We start from the raw sequence: 12836 nt of genomic DNA on the forward strand, positions 1-12836 counted from the left end.
ATCATGAAGGCCACATATTGTATGATTACATTTATATAAAATATTCAGAAGAGGCAAATCCATACAGACAGAAAGTAGGATAGTGTTTGCCAGGGGCTGCAGGGAAAGAGGAATGGAGTTACTGCTTAAAGCATCGGGGTTTCCTTTTGGAGTGATGAATATATTCTTTAACTGGATTGTGGCAATGGTTGTACAATGTTGTGAATACGATAAATGCCACTGAATCATACACGTTAAAATGGCCAGACTGGTGAATTTTATGCTACATAACTTTTTTTATTTTTATTTTTATTTTTTTGCGGTACGCGGGCCTCTCACCGCTGCGGTCTCTCCCGCTGCGGAGCACAGGCTCCGGATGCGCAGGCTCAGCGGCCATGGGCCACGGGCCCAGCCGCTCCGCGGCATGTGGCATCCTCCCGGACCGGGGCACGAACCCCCGTCCCCCGCATCGGCAGGCGGACCCTCAACCACTGCGCCACCAGGGAAGCCCGCTACATAACTTTTAGCGCACACGCAAAAATAGTCCAAGCACATAGTAGGTATTCAAAAAATACTTGTTGAGTAAACAGATGAATGGATACTAGTGAGATAACAGACTTCAAAAAACAAAAGTTATGGGCTATGTTGGTCACTAGGACTCTATTCACCTCTATTGCAGAGAGAAACATGTTCTTTGTGGTAACCTGAAGCCAAAAATCACTCATGTTATAGGAGACCATTAACAAATTTGTATGAGTAAGACTATTTAAAAATGTTCCCCTTTCTTGATTCTTCAAGGTAGGAACAGAGAACATTCATACTGTTAGTTATATTTTGATGCAGTGCTGCCATGATACATTTCAATTATTCCTTTGTTGCATTTGTCAGATTTGTGAGACAGCTCTGAAACTGGTTGAAGAATGTCCTTAAGCAGAGAAGGCCATGATTATTAGGAAGAGATAGATATTTCAAATGTATCTACGTTGGACAAAGTTAAGCATTGTATATAAATCAGAATAGACTCTCAGTGCTTCTCAAACTATGTATGCAAATCACCTCTGGTGATCTTGCAGCCTGTCTCAGTAGTTTTGGGGTGGGGCCTGAGATTCTGCATTTTTAAGAATCTCGCAAGTGATAGCAGTGCTTCTCTTTCACACACCACACATTGATTTTTGTTGTGGGAAGAAACAAACTCTGAAATCCCAGTGTTTTAACACTCGTGCTATATGTCTTAACTCATGTTATATGTCTTACATTGTATGTCTTACTATGCCCAATGAGGGTTCAGTGAGATTCTCAGCTCTACACAGCCACTCAAGGACCCATATCAGTGGAGGATTTACCATCTCATACTTGAACCCTCCAAGGAATGGGAAATGACAGGGTTAGAAAATTGAGCCCCAGCAGTTAGGTACTTTGACCTCAAGGTGTCCTATGTCACTTTTAATCATATTTCATTAGCCGGAACTAGTCCCATGAGCATGCCTCACTTCAAGGAAGCAGAAACGTGTAATTTTCTGTATATTCAGAAGTAGGGCAGAACGATATACTAGTGAATCTTAGGAACTTTTCATGTTGAGGGACTGTGCTTGGGGTTTTGTCATGTGAACATAACAGTTCACAAATCGTTATTCACAAGTTTTGCAAGAAATACATTTGCCTTAAGGTTTCAGTTACATGCTTTCTATTTATAAGAGTTTGGAGTGGCTTTTCCTTCTCCTCATAAGATAAGTTAATAATTCTTATTGACTGATAGAGTTTTGGAACGGAAAAGAATTGTAGAAGTTATTTCCATTCCTCTTACTTATAGAGGCATAAAAAAGAGGCAGTCACTTTTCTTTTAAGAATAGAAATATTGAGTCTAGAATTCAGTTATTTTGGCTTCCACTCTGAATTTTTCCGTGGCACAACTGCCCATTTCTAACTCCGACCAGTGGTAGACAGTGAATAGATTACCCAAACAGAGACCAACTTATCCATTCCCCTGGTTAGTACACATGATCTTATAAAGAATGTTGTGCCAATTTTACTTTTAAAACATTTGAATTAGAATGGACTTTAGATGCTGAATAACTCACATTTCCAGGCCACTCCAATGATTTATCTGCATAATCGGACCATTTTTTTAATTGGAGAATGTCCTACAAAATGTAAGACATATGGTTTTACACATACATACAAACACACATAATGGCCTCAGATGGCACATCATCATATTCCAAACTTGGCAGGACACTGAGTCCACTTATTGTAAGAATTTCCATTAATTCTAAAATTTACAAGGTACATAATGGATGGTGTCAATAGCCAGAATGAACACCAAGTTGTCTTTGACTTACTTGCTTAAGCAAAAATGCTCTTAGAAAGGAAGTCACATGACATGACAAACTTCAGTTATGGAAAACATTTCTTAGTTGCTTTTTCAAGTTTTGATTTTTAAAGCTTCTTTGCAATTCCTGAATCCCAGCCCAATGCTTTTAACATTTGTCCTGTGCTTCTCTTCCTCCTTAATATACTGAGTTAGAGAAGCAGTGGATCATTAAGAAAGGGCAGCCTCGGAGCCAGGCAGACCAGCCAGCACCATCCTTTGCCAGCTGTGTGACCTTAGGAGAAACACTCTGATGATTGAATTTTTAAGCTTATAATAAAGAACATAATGTCTACTTGCAGAGTGTTTGTGAGGATTAGAAACAATACACCTAAAGCCGCTAGCAGAAGGTCCAGCTCAGTGCATGTGCTCTTTTTATTTATTTATTATTTTTTTAATATCTTTATTGGAGTATAATTGCTTTACAGTGGTGTGTTAGTTTCTGCTGTATAACAAAGTGAATCAGCTATACATATACATATATCCCCATATTCCCTCCCTCTTGCGTGTGCCTCCCACTCTCCCTATCCCACCCCTCCAGGTGGTCACAAAGTACCGAGCTGATCTCCCTGTGCTATGCAGCTGCTTCCCACTAGCTATCTATTTTACGTTTGGTAGTGTATATATGTCCGTGCCACTCTCTCACTTCGTCCAATCTTACCCTCCCCCATTCCGCATCCTCAAGTCCGTTCCCTAGGTCTGCATCTTTATTCCTGCCATGCCCCTAGGTTCTTCAGAACCTTTTTTTTTTCTTTTGATTCCATACATATGTGTTAGCATACGGTATTTGTTTTTCTCTTTCTGACTTACTTCACTCTGTATGACAGACTCTAGGTCCATCCACCTCACTACAGATAACTCAATTTTGTTTCTTTTTATTGCTGAGTAATATTCCATTGTATCTATGTGCCACATCTTCTTTATCCATTCATCTGTTGATGGACACGTAGGTTGCTTCCATGTCCTGCCTATTGTCAATAGAGCTGCAGTGAACATTGTGGTACATGACTCTTTTTCAATTATGGTTTTCTCAGGGTAAATGCCCAGTAGAGGGATTACTGGGTCATGTGGTAGTTCTATTTTTAGTTCTTTAACCTCCATACTGTTCTCCATAGTGGCTGTACCAATTTACATTCCCACCAACAGTGCAAGAGGGTTCCCTTTTCTCCACACCCTCCCCAGCATTTATTGTTTCTAGGTTTTTTGATGATGGTCATTCTGATCGATGTGAGGTGATACCTCATTGTAGTTTTGATTTACATTTCTCTAATGATTAGTGATGTTGAGCATCCTTTCGTGTGTTTGTTGGCAGTCTGTATATCTTCTTTGGAGAAGTGTCTATTTAGGTCTTCTGCTCAATTTTGGATTGGGTTGTTTGTTTTTTTGATATTGAACTGCATGAGTTGCTTGTATATTTTGGAGATTAATCCTTTGTCAGTTGCTTCGTTTGCAAATGTTTTCTCCCATTCTGAGGGTTGTCTTTTCGTCTTGTTTATGGTTTCCTTTGCTGTGCAAAAGCTTTGAAGTTTCATTAGGTCCCATTTGTTTATTTTGTTTTTATTTCCATTTTTCTAGGAGGTGGGTCAAAAAGGATCTTGCTGTGATTTATGTCATAGAGTGTTCTGCCTATGTTTTCCTCTAAGAGTATTATAGTGTCTGGCCTTACGTTTAGGTCTTTAATCCATTTTGAGTTTATTTTGTGTGTATGGTGTTACGGAGTGTTCTAATTTCATTCTTTTACATGTAGCTGTCCAGTTTTCCCAGCACCATTTATTGAAGAGGCTGTCTTTTCACCATTGTATATTCTTGCCTCCTTTATCAAAGATAAAGTGACCATATGTGTGTGGGTTTATCTCTGGGCTTTCTATCCTGTTCCATTGATATATATTTCTGTTTTTGTGCCAGTACCATGCTGTCTTGATTACTATAGCTTTGTAGTATAGTCTGAAGTCAGGAAGCCTGATTCCTCCAGCTCCGTTTTTCGTTCTCAAGATTGCTTTGGCTATTCGGGGTCTTTTGTGTTTCCATACAAATTGTGAAATTTTTTGTTCTACTTCTGTGAAAAATGCCAGTGGTAGCTTGATAGGGATTGCATTGAATCTGTAGATTGCTTTGGGTAGTAGAGTCATTTTCACAATGTTGATTCTTCCAGTCCAAGAATCTCTCCATCTGTTTGTATCATCTTTAATTTCTTTCATCAGTGTCTTATAGTTTTCTGCATACACGTCTTCTCCTTAGGTAGGTTTATTCCTAGATATTTTATTCTTTTCATTGCAATAGTAAATGGGAGTGTTTCCTTAATTTCTCTTTCACATTTTTCATCATTAGTGTATAGGAATGCCAGAGATTTCTGTGCATTAATTTTGTATCCTGCTACTTTACCACATTCATTAATTAGCTCTAGTAGTTTTCTGGTAGCATCTTTAGGAGTCTCTATATATAGTATGATGTCATCTGCAAACAGTGACAGTTTTACTTCTTCTTTTCCAGTTTGTATTCCTGTTATTTCTTTTTCTTCTCTGATTGCTGTGGCTAAAACTTCCAAAACAGTGTTGCATACTAGTGGTGAGAGTGGGCAACCTTGTCTTCTTCTTGATCTTAGTGGAAATGATTTCAGTTTTTCACCATTGAGAATTATGCTGGCTGGGGTTTTTTCATATATGGCCTTTATTACATTGAGGTTAAGTTCTCTCTGTGCCTACTTTCTGGAGGGTTTTTATCATAAATGGGTGTTGAATTTTGTCAAAAGCTCTTTCTGCATCTATTGAGATGATCATATGGTTTTTCTCCTTCAATTTGTTAATATGGTTTATCACATTGATTGATTTGCGTATATTGAAGAATCCTTGCATTCCTGGGATAAGCCCCACTTGATCATGGTGTATGATCCTTTCAATGTGCTGTTGGATTCTGTTTGCTAGTATTTTGTTGAGTATGTTTGCGTCTATGTTCATCAGTGATATTGGCCTGTAGTTTTCTTTTTTTGTGGCATCTTCATCTGGTTTTGGTATCAGGGTGATGATGGCCTTATAGAATGAGTTTGGGAGTGTTCCTCCCTCTGCTATATTTTGGAAGAGTTTGAGAAGGATAGGTGTTAGCTCGTCTCTAAATGTTTCATAGAATTGGCCTGTGAAGCCATCTGGTCCTGGCCTTTTGTTGTTGGAAAATTTTTAATCACAGTTTCAATTTCAGTGCGTGTGATTAGTCTGTTTATAGCTTCTGTTTCTTCCCGGTTCAGTCTCGGAAGGTTGTGCTTTTCTAAGAATTTGTCCATTTCTTCCAGGTTGTCCACTTTATTGGCATACAGTTGCTTGTAGTAATCTCTCATGATCCTTTGTATTTCTGCAGTATCACTTGTTACTTCTTTTTCATTTCTAATTCTATTGATTTGAGCCTTCTCCCTTTTTTTCTTGATGAATCTGGCTAATGGTTTATCAATTTTGTTTATCTGCTCAAAGAACCAGCTTTTAGTTTCGTTGATCTTTGCTATTGTTTCCTTCATTTCTTTTTCATTTATTTCTGATCTGATCTTTATGATTTGTTCTTCTTTCTCTAATTGCTTTTGGTGTAAGTTTAGGTTGTTTATTTGAGATGTTTCTTGAGGTAGGATTGTATTGCTATATACTTCCCTCTTAGAACTGCTTTTGCTGCATCCCATAGGTTTTTTGTCATAGTGTTTTCATTGTCATTTGTTTCTAGGTATTTTTTGATTTCCTCTTTGATTTCTTCAGTGATCTCTTAGTTATTTAATAGTGTATTGTTTAGCCTCCATGTGTTTGTATTTTTTACAGATTTTTTCCTGTAATTGATATCCAGTCTTATAGCACTGTGATCAGAAAAGATACTTGATATGATTTCAATTTTCTTAAATTTCCCAGGGCTTGATTTGTGACCCAAAATTTGATCTATCCTGGAGAATGTTCCATGAGCACTTCAGAAGAAGTGTAATCTACTGGTGTTGGATGGAATGTCCTATAAATATCAGTTAAGTCCATCTTGTATAATGTATCATTTAAAGCTCGTGTTTCCTTATTTATTTTCATTTTGGATAATATGTCCATTGGTGAAAGTGGGATGTTAAAGTCCTGTACTATACTTGTGTTACTGTCAATTTCCCTTTTTATGGCTGTTAGCATTTGCCTTATGTACTGAGGTGCTCCTATATTGTGTGCATAAATATTTACAATTGTTATATCTTCTTCTTGGATTGATTCCTTGATTATTATGTACTGTCCTTTTTTGTCTCTTTTAATAGTCTTTATTTTAAAGTCTATTTTTGCTGATATGAGAATTGCTAGTCCAGCTTTCTTTTGATTTCCATTTGTATGGAATATCTTTTTCCATCCCCTCACTTTCAGTCTGCATGTGTCCCTAGGTCTGAACTGGGTCTCTCGTGGACAGCATATATATGGGTCTTGTTTTTGTATCTATTCAGCCAATATGTGTCTTTTGGTGGGAGCATTTAATCCCTTTACATTTAAGGTAATTATTGATATGTATGCTCCTATTCCCATTTCCTTAATTGTTTTGGGTTTGTTATTGTAAGTGTTTTCCTTCTCTTGTGCTTCCTGCTTAGAGAAGTTCCTTTAGTATTTGTTGTAGAGCTGGTTTGGTGGTGCTGAATTCTCTTAGCTTTTGCTTGTCTGTAAATGTTTTAATTCCTCCATCGAATCTAAATGAGATCCTTGCTGGTAGAGTAATCTTGGTTGTAGTTTTTTCCCTTTCATCACTTGAAATATGTCCTGCCACTCCCTTCTGGCTTGCAGAGTTTCTGCTGAAGGATCAGCTGTTAACCTTATGGGGATTCACTTGTATGTTAATTGTTGCTTTTCCCTTGCTTCTTTTAATATTTTTTCCTCTTAATTTTTGATAGTTCGATTAATATGTGTCTTGGCATGTTTCTCCTTGGATTTATCCTGTATGGGACTCTCTGCACTTCCTGGACTTGATTGACTATTTCCTTGCCCATATTAGGGAAGTTTTCAACTATAATCTCTTCAAATATTTTCTCATTCCCTTTTTTTCTCTTCTTCTTCTGGGACCCTATAATTCGAACGTTTGTGCATTTAATGTTGTCACAGAGGTCTCTGAGATTGTTCTCAATTCTTTTCATTCTTTTTTCTTTATTCTGCTCTGTGGTAGTTATTTCCACTATTTTATCTTCCAGGTCACTTATCTGTTCTTCTGCCTCAGTTATTCTGCTATTGATTCCTTCTAGAGAATTTTTAATTTCATTTATTGTGTTGTTCATCATTGTTTGTTTGCTCTTTCATTCTTCTCGGTCCTTGTTAACGTTTCTTCTATTTTCTCCATTCTATTTTCAAGATTTTGGATCATCTTTACTATCATTACTCTGAATCCTTTTTCAGGTAGACTGCCTATTTCCTCTTCATTTGTTTGGTCTGGTGGGTTTTTACCTTGCTCCTTCATCTGCTGTGTATTTCTTTGTCTTCTCATTTTGCTTAACTTACTGTGTTTGGGGTTTCCATTTCACAGGTTGCAGGTTCGTAGTTCCCTTTTTTTTTTTTTTTGCGGTACGCAGGCCTCTCACTGTTGTGGCCTCTCCCGTTGCGGAGCACAGGCTTCGGACGTGCTGGCCCAGTGGCCGTGGCCCATGGGCCCAGCCGCTCCACGGCATGCGGGATCCTCCTGGACTGGGGCACGAACCCGTGTCCCCTGTATCGGCAGGCGGACTCTCAACCACTGTGCCACCAGGGAAGCCCCCATTGTTTTTGGTGTCTGCCTCCAGTGGGTAATGTTGGTTCAGGGGATTGTGTAGGCTTCCTGTTAGAGGGGACTGGTGCCTGTGTTCTGGTTGATGAGGCTGGATCATGTCTGGTGGTGTGTTTTGGGGTTTCAGTGAACTTATTATGATTTTAGGCAGCCTCTCTGCTAATTGGTGGGTTTGTGTCCCTGTCTTGCTAGTTGTTTGGCATAGGGTGTCCAACACTTTAGCTTGCTGGTTGTTGAGTGGAGCTAGGTCTTTGTGTTGCATTGGAGATCTCTGGGAGAGCTTTTGCCATTTGATATTATGTGGGGCCGGGAGGTCTCTGGTGGACCAATGTCCTGAACTCAGCTCTCCCACCTCAGAGACACAGGCCTGACACCCAGCCAGAGCACCAAGACCCTGTCACCCACACAGCTCAGAAGAAAAGGGAGAAAAAGAAAGAAAGGAAGGAAGGAAGAAAGAAAAGCTAAAATGAAATAAAGTTATTAAAATAGAAAAAATTATTAAAAATAAATAAAAAGAGTGAAAGAAAGAAGAGAGCAACCAAACCAAAAAACAAATCCACCAGTGTTAATAAGCGCTAAAAACTATGCTAAAAAAACCCCCAAAAAACCAAAATGTGTAGTCAGAACCCTAGGATAAATGGCAAATGCAAAGCTATATAGACAGAATCACACACAGAAGCATACACATGTACAGTCACAAAAAGAGAAAAATATACATATATATATAAAATAAAAAAGAAGAGAGCAACCAAATCAATAAACAAATCTACCAATGATAACAAGCTCTAAATACTAAACTAAGATAAACATAAAACCAGAAATAAATTAGATGCAGAAAGCAAACCCCAAGTTTACATTGTTCCCAAAGTCCACTGCCTCAATTTTGGGATGATTCGTTGTCTATTCAGGTATTCCACAGACGCAGGGTACATCAAGTTGATTGTGGAGATTTAATCCGCCGCTCCTGAGGCTGCTGGGAGAGATTTCCCTTTCTCTTCTCTATTCGCACAGCTCCCAGGGTTCAGCTTTGGATCTGGCCCCACCTCTGCGTGTAGGTCGCCTGAAGGCGTCTGTCCCTGCCCAGACAGGATGGGGTTAAAGGAGTAGCTGAGGGCTTCCCTGGTGGCGCAGTGGTTGAGAGTCCGCCTGCCGATGCAGGGGACACGGGTTCGTGCCCCGGTCTGGGAGGATCCCACATGCTGCGGAGCGGCTGGGCCTGTGAGCCATGGCCGCTGAGCCTGCACGTCCGGAGCCTGTGCTCCGCAACGGGAGAGGCCACAACAGTGAGAGGCCCGCATACCACAAAAAAAAAAAAAAAAAGGAGCTGCTGATTCGGGGGCTCTGGCTCACTCAGGCCGGGGGGAGGGAGGGGTTCAGAGTGCGGGGTGAGCCTGTGGCGGCAGAGGCCAGCGCAGCGTTGCAGCAGCCTGAGGCATGCCATGCGTTTTCCCAGGGAAGCTGTCCCTGGATCACGGGACCCTGGCAGTGGCAGGCTGCACAGTCTCCCTGGAGGGGAGGTGTGGGTAGTGCCCTGTGCTTTCACACAGGCTTCTTGGTGGCTATAACAGCAGCCTTAGCATTTCATGCCCACCTCTGGTGTCCACACTGATAGCCATGGCTCGCGCCCATCTCTGGAGTTCGTTTAGGCTGTGCTCTGAATCCCCTCTCCTCACGTACCCCGAAACAGTGGTCTCTTGCCTCTTAGGCAGTTCCAGGCTTTTTCCCGGACTCCCTCCCGGCTAGCTGTGGTGCACTAGCCCCCTTCAGGCTGTGTTCACGCAGCCAACCCCTGTCCTCTCCCTGGGATCCGACCTCCGAAGCCCGAGCCTCAGCTCCCAGCCCCGCCCGCCGCAGCGGGTGAGCAGACAAGCCTCTCGAGCTGGTGAGTGCTGGTCGGCTCCGATCCTCTGTGTGGGAATCTCTCTGCTTTGCCCTCTGCAACCCTGTTGCTGTGCTCTCCTCCGTGGCTCTGAAACTTCCCCCCGGCCACACCCCGTCTCCACCAGTGAAGGGGCTTCCTAGCATGTGGAAACTTTTCCTTCTTCACAGCTCCCTCCCAGAGGTGCAGGTCCCGTCCCTATTTTTTTGTCTTTGTTTTTTCTTTTTTCTTTTACCCTACCCAGGTACGTGGGGGAGTTTCTTGCCTTTTGGGAGGCCTGAGGTCTTCTGCCAGTGTTCAGTATGTGTTCTGTAGGAGTTGTTCCCCATATAGATGTATTTCTGATATATTTGTGGGGAGGAAGGTGATCTCCATGTCTTAGTCCTCCACCATCTTGAAGGCGCTGCTCAGTGCATGCATTCTTTAAATGCAGCTATGATTATTTTAAAGCCAGGTGATCTGGGCTTTCAACCTGAAAGCCTTAACCCTGACTTCCTGCCCTACCAGGACAATAGCTTTGGTCTCTTGTTTTCATGTTTTCAGGATCCTCCCAGTTGACCTCCTTGTAACTACTCACCTCCAGAGTGTATTTGTCATGCAGAAACCTGGCTCAGGGATTGCCATATCTCTTCAACATTTTTAAGAAAAGCCAGAAACCTGTTTTTGTGAAATTTCCTACTTTTTGGCACCCACCAAAGAAAACAAATCTCTGAGGCACAGAAAACCCATGTTTGGCCCATGGACCAAAGATGTGAACCCTCTGCTAGCTTTAGGTCAGTACCCCTCAAAATACCGTCTTCGAACTATCTGTTTGACAGTGATCTGGCACACGTAGCGGGAAATGGAAGTTCCTATCATCACTCCAGACCACTGAAACAGGATATCTGGGTGCTGAGCAGGATATGCATTTTAAATAAGCTTTCCAGGTGATTCTGTGCCGTCTCATGTTTGACAACTTAGACTAGTTGAAGTACTGCCCTTTGAAAGTAATCATGAAACAGTATCTGGGAGACAAGGGGACAGGGCACATTGTAGCTTTTAAGGAGAATCATTACTAAGTGAGGTACACATCCACCACAATTTTACATTCTTTACCACTTGCCTGTCTTCTCTCCTCCATCTTGACAAGAACATTAGGTTGTGTCTGAGACACTGAGTTCCTAACCAATTTCATTAATTCACTGAAAACCACATGGTTGAGTTTTCTAATCACTTAGTAGGTTTCTGTCAAATTAGATTAGCCTATGTTCAAGTCAAATCTTAAAGTCCTTTGGCTTGGAGTTCATTTACTGATGTGGGTATTTGTTTTTGCTGTACAAGCTTAGGTTGAAAACTCTGCTCCCTGGTGAGCTCTGGGCTACCTGTTACAGATCTTTAGTGCCTGTTGTTAACACTTGGATAAGGCCATGCCTTAATTTTTACTTATATAATGGAACTCATCCATCAAATTCTACAGAGGCTTTTTGATATGGTCAGTGCTCACCGGTGTTCAAAAAATAAATTCCTGCTCCAAACCTGTGTTTAATTCCAAAGCAATTGCCTTTGGCCGTGTTGTAGAGTCAATACTGAATATGTTACCTTGCAGGTGATTTTGTTTTGTTAGTGATTTCAGACTTTAATCCCAAAATAGGCTTTTTACCTCTCTTCCAGATTTCGGTTAGTATTGATGCTTTTGTAAATAGTAAATATTCAATAAATGCTATTTAATAAAAATAATACTTATAGCTAACAATTTTTGAACTTTTCTGATGTCCCATATTCTATGTTGAGCCCTTTATAAAGGATCATTTTGTGGGGGGGGGGGTTCTCAGTTCATCCTCACCAGAAACTTGTGAAATAAATATTGTCCTCTTTTAATTGATGATAAAACGAAGGATAGAGGGGTTATAAATACTTGAGCCAGGATTCAAAACTTTACTCCCGCATTCCAAAACCTGTACAAAGCTGATTTATATAAACTGTCATAAAAAAGTTTAAATAATTTCTGTTTCTGTCTAATGTCTGGTAAGTATATTAGTCAGCCATTGCCACAACACTGCTAGCATAACCCATTACATCAAAACTCAACTGCTTAAAATAAACATTTATTTAAATAAGTATTTATTGTACACTCATGGGTCATTGAGTTGCCTGGAGTTTGCTTGATCTCAGCTAGGCTTGTCTAAGCTTGGATCCAGGCTATCAGTTGGATTCAAGTCTGCACCCTGTTTCTCATTCTGGGGCTCAGGATAAAGGATGGCAGCTTCCAAGGGCATAGTCTTCTCATGGTCAATGGCAGGAACAGAAGGTAAATACACAATGGCTCTTGAGGACTTGGACTAAGAAGAGACACGCTGTAGGCTCCACCCACATTCCATATGGACAGTGTGATGGGAAGTGTGGACATGATTGTGAATACTGGGCGAGGGGTGGGTGTGAAAGAATCACAGCACTGATTAAATATACAAGAACGACTCTTCCTTTTTCTCTCCCTGTCAGATATGTAATTGGATTCTAATGAGCACAGCATTAAAAGAACTATATTTCTATAAGGTATAATAGGATTTTATTTTGTGACTCCTATTAGAGTTATTCTATCATCATTTTATAGCATTTTTATCACAGAAGGCTTAGTTATAAAGATAGTGGATTGCATTATTAGAATCAGGGACTCAGTATATACCACGATTACTGTTTTAAAGATGATTATGACAATATGTATGGTAATGGCCACCAAACTTGACAGAGAACATAAGGTTAAGGTTCAGTCTTTGAAGATACTATATATACTACGAGAAAAACAGAGGAAATTTGTATATTAATGAAAGCACTAAATAGAATCAGACTTCTGCATTGTGTACAATCCTCCTTAAACACTGTCAGTGTTTTTGAATATGC

General features: G+C 40.5%; 1 protein-coding gene across 2 annotated transcripts in view; it reads left to right on the plus strand.

Annotated features, from left to right (window-relative positions):
- TAFA1 (TAFA chemokine like family member 1) overlaps positions 1 to 12836 on the plus strand; it is a 767746-nt gene that overhangs the window by 590555 nt on the left and 164355 nt on the right. The window lies entirely within an intron of this gene.

Source organism: Monodon monoceros, unplaced genomic scaffold (genome assembly GCF_005190385.1).
Source record: "Monodon monoceros isolate NGI ecotype Baffin Bay Population unplaced genomic scaffold, NGI_Narwhal_1 Super_Scaffold_3, whole genome shotgun sequence".
NCBI lineage: Eukaryota > Metazoa > Chordata > Mammalia > Artiodactyla > Monodontidae > Monodon > Monodon monoceros.